We start from the raw sequence: 5,000 nt of genomic DNA, 5'->3' as shown, positions 1-5,000 counted from the left end.
GAGAGAGAGAGAGAGAGAGGAAGAGAGAAGGGAGAGAGAGAGAGGAGAGAGAGGAGAGGATGAACGGATGAGGAGAGTGAGGGAGAGTAGAGAGAGAAGAGAGAGGAGAGAGAGAGGGAGGAGATGAGAGAGAGAGAGAGGAGCAGAGGAGTAGGAGAAAATTCGGGAGAAAAAGTAGAAGAAAAACAAAAGGAGAAAAGCGAGAGAGAGAGAAGAGTAAGGAGGAGAGTAGATAGGAGTGAGATAGAGTGTGAGGAGGAGGAGAAGGAGGAGAAGAGAGAAGTGAGAGAGGGAGAGAGGAGAGAGGAGGAGAAGTGAGCGAAGATGAGAGAGAGAGAGAGAGAGAGAGGAAGTGAGAGAAGAGAGAGAGAGGGGAGGAGCAAGAGAAAGAGAGAGGAGAGAGAGGAGAGAGGAGAAGAGGAGAGAAGAGGAGAGAGGATGAGAGAGTAGGAGAGAGAGAGGAGAAGAGGAAAGAGGAGAGAGAGAGGAGAGAGAGAAAGATAGATAGAATAGATTTAGAATAGACAGAGAGAAAGAGACAGAGAGAGAGATATTACGAAAAGATATTTAGATATGATTATAAACCATAACGTTTCGAATGATTTAGATCCTCATCAGCAATTATCATACAGTCCGTTAGAATCCCCTTTGAGAGTTTTTTCAATTATCAAGAATATGTTTCAATGAACATGTGCACGAATCTGACGATTTAGCTTGCACTAATTCATGATGGATAGATTGTGAGCGAATAAGAAATATCTAAGATCTGGAAATTTCTTGGAACTGGTTAGAAAAAAAAAAAAAAAAATATATATATATATGAATATTAAGTTATAGTAGGGTATATATAGATTATTTATCATATATATATATATTTTATATAATATATACTATAGAATATATATATACATATACACACACACCACACAACACACACACACGCACAAACACACACACACACTCACACACAATATATATAATTATTCAGATTTTTTTATATATATATATATATATATATATATATATATATTATACACACACACACAACACACACCACACCACCACACACACACCCACCCATACTCCACACACACCCACCCCACAACACACACACACGAACCAACACACCCACACACACCCACACCCACCCACACTCATACACACACCACACTACACACACACACACACCACAACTCACACACACACCGCACACACACACACACACACACACCTCACACACACATATATATATATATATCTATAAATATATATATATTATATATTTATAAATTAATATTTATATATTATATATATATATATATATATATCATATATATATTATATATATATATATATTATATATATTTATATTACATACACACCAAACACACACACACACAACACACACACACACACACACACACACACACACACCATCCACCACACACACATATATATATATATCTATTTATATATATTTATATTATATATATATATTGTTATATATATATATATATAACAATATTTATTAATACACACACACACACACACACACCCAACCCACACAACATGATATTATATATATATATTATATATATTATATATATACTATATATATATATACATATATAATATATATCTATGTATGATACAACTATATATGTGCTCCACTCCTATATTATATATATATATATATATATTATCTATATATACTATATAAAATATATATATATATATATATATTGGTATAGTATATATATATTCTATATATATATATATCTATACACATGCAAAATATATATATTATATATAATATATATATATATTATATAACTAATTAATATTATATATATATATATATATATATATATATATATTTATACTATATATATAATATTATATATATATATAATACTATATTATATATAATATACTCTAATATATATAATATATATATTATATATATATTATTTATAGATAGATAGATAGATTTAAATCCTAATACCAATATGCATACATACATTATATATTTCATATATATATGATATATATATATATATATATTTATCAGTATATATATATATATAGAGTAGCGAGCGATAATATAGATATATTATATATATCGATATTTATATATATATATATATATATATATTATATATATATATTTATATATATATATATTATCTTATTAATAATATATATATAGAGAGAGACGAGAGCAGAGAGAGAGAGCGAGAGAGAGAGATGTATTATGTATATAAATATATATATACATCCACACCCACACACACACACCACACACCCACAACATCCACACCACACACACAACACACACACACACATATATATATATATATATATATATATATATATATATATATATATATATACACATATACACATATATATACATATACATATACCTGTATGCACAGGTATATGTACCATAAATTACAGAGCGCACGTTCCCCATGCCACGCATAACTTTTACCGATTTTCCCCTCTCTCGGCGAGGAATCCTCTGCGCTAAAGAGGCAAGGACAGAGACCAAGAGATGAGTACACAGGGAGAGGAGAACTAAATTTCGTAACACATATGAATACGGCTGCAGCTTCAGAATCTATTACATCTACATATCTAGGAAGCAAAGTAGACTAATCTCAGCCATGAGCAATTGCTAATTCTCCACACAAGTGTTCATAGTTAGCGTTGCTGATTATTAAGCTAACCACCGTATGTACGTTGAGAATATTGAAATCAACATTACACACCTGAACTGCACCTCGGTACACCTTACGGAAGTTGGTTACTGAAAAGTTAATGTTTCTGTATATGAATATAGATCATATGACATAACGGCCTCACCCCGGGGGGGGGCGCCGACCCCCCTGCCCCCCCCCCCCCCCACCCCACCCCCCCCCCGCGCGCCCCACCCAAACGCGTAGGGCCCCGCACCCCCCCCCCCCAGCCCTGCCCCCCCCGCCCCCCCCCCACCCCCCCCCACGCCAACAACCCCCCCCCCACCCCCCCCCCCCCCCCTCCCCACCCCTCCCCGCCCCCCCCACCCCCCCCCCCCCCCCCCCCCCCCCCCCCGCCCCCTCCCGCCCCACCCCCCCTGCCCCCCCCCCCCCCACGGACCCCACCCCGCAAAACGCGTAGATACATATTGGCATATTGGTTATTTTTCGAATCATAGGCACTTCTGTTTGTGGTAAACTTTCAATGGTGATGCACGATTTTTTTTTATATCAATAAAGAAGTTGCCAAGAAACATTCATAATGATTGTGTAATACGAACAGGCTTGCCATCCGAGTAAGTCTTCTTTTATAAGGACAATGTATGACACACACACACACACTAATTTAGAGATTGGGACAACTAGGAGGAGTCAAAGGAAGATTCCTCGAATGGATGAAAGACATTCTACTTGTAAGACATATAAGCTCAGAAATTAGAAGGAAAGAAAGTCACGTGAGACGAGAAAGTAGCGGAGCACCGACAGGATATGTCCTGACACCGATAATGCAAAGCTATAGCGATGGGTCATAAACGAAGACTCATGCCGAAGCTTCCAAAGTTGAATTTCAAAATGGAATGCAACACTAACAAATGCCATATAAAAATCGACCTATATAAATTAGGAGGCTCAGTACTGACCTTTGAATGATTGTAAAAATCTACAACATTCCAGAAATTACACACATTAAAATATGCACTAAATGTTAGCATTAGTCGCAAACATGGAAAGAGAACTCATGTAAGTAGACGATGAAATGATAAGAAAATTATATGATGAGCCTCATAAGGTCTTCTCTTGATTACGCGGCAGCGGTGTGGAGTCCCAACTAAAAAAGGGAGGTAGACAAATTAGAAAGAGTTCAGAGAGCAATCAAGGATGGGCGCCATAGTGTAGGTGGTACGCGTAGAATATAGATAAGAAAAAAAAGACAAGAAGATAGAAAAAAGGGGGCACCCTGAAGTCTGTATTACGAATGTCACAGAAACGGTCAAGTTTAACATTTGAACCCGGAAAGACTGGGATTGGAAAATAAAAAGTTGAAAGCAGCGATCTAGATATCATTGTTAAAAGTTATAGGATGATTTAACGTAAAAAGCATACTCACACTCGCACATACACATACACACGTACACACACACACACAAACACACACATACACACACTGTTGTTTATATTTTGCGCACGGATCTGAGTATACATATATATGCTCATACAATCACACACACACATACAGACACTCACACACGTGTCTGCCCATAAACACATGTATACATACACATTGATAACCTTTTGAAATGAAAGATTAGCCTTAAGCGAACACCTGTGAAGTGGACTTTTAGCAGCTGAACCCCTAGGGTCCTTGCCATCACGACCACGACCACGAGTTAGTAGGCCCCTCGTTCTCGTCACAACAGCGCTTGTCCGGTTAGTAAAATTGTGTTCTACGGTCTAGTCATGTATACTGAAGAGGAAGGTTTTCCAGAAGATGGGGTCAGTCGTGTTAAGATTAAGGGAGGTGTTAGCGAACAGTGTCAGGAATTGGGACGCTTTTTTGTGTGTTAATTTTTTTTAAAATCTTTATAAAAAATCGAGATAATTGCTTGTGAATGTTTCATGGATTGGTTTTGATTCTGTAAGTTTTCAGTTTCAATTTCTATGGTTGTTCTTAGATATTTTTACCTCCAGTCTGCAGTTAGTTTACGTGCATAACTTCTTTGATTAGGTAAAACAAACGAAACAAAACGATACAGTATAAATACATATAAGGTTATAAAAAATAACGCAATACCAGTAAACAAAATAAGCAAGAGTGATATTTGTAAAAAAAAAAAAAAAAATCTAATGATATACGGTTTCAGTATATGCATAATATGCAACACAAAATAATCAATTTTATGACTACCTGACTTACGTCCTGTTTTCGGGTGCCTGACTAGACAAAGTTACCAGAAATAGATGGGAAAAGTGGCCCAATAA

The 5,000-nt window shown here is 36.2% G+C and overlaps 1 protein-coding gene across 1 annotated transcript in view; it reads left to right on the top strand.

The window, feature by feature from the left end:
- Positions 1-4,320: 4,320 nt before the first annotated feature.
- Positions 4,321-5,000, top strand: part of LOC122268081 (deoxyribonuclease-1) — a 9,167-nt gene continuing 8,487 nt past the window's right edge. The window contains exon 1 of the mRNA XM_086534374.1: positions 4,321-4,448. The gene's annotated coding sequence lies outside the window, so the exon portion shown is untranslated. The remainder of the gene's footprint in view (positions 4,449-5,000) is intronic.

This window comes from Penaeus japonicus, unplaced genomic scaffold (genome assembly GCF_977035675.1).
Source record: "Penaeus japonicus unplaced genomic scaffold, GWHDUDI00000001_assembly GWHDUDI00000003, whole genome shotgun sequence".
Lineage (NCBI taxonomy): Eukaryota > Metazoa > Arthropoda > Malacostraca > Decapoda > Penaeidae > Penaeus > Penaeus japonicus.
This window is presented reverse-complemented; position numbering and strand designations above follow the sequence as displayed.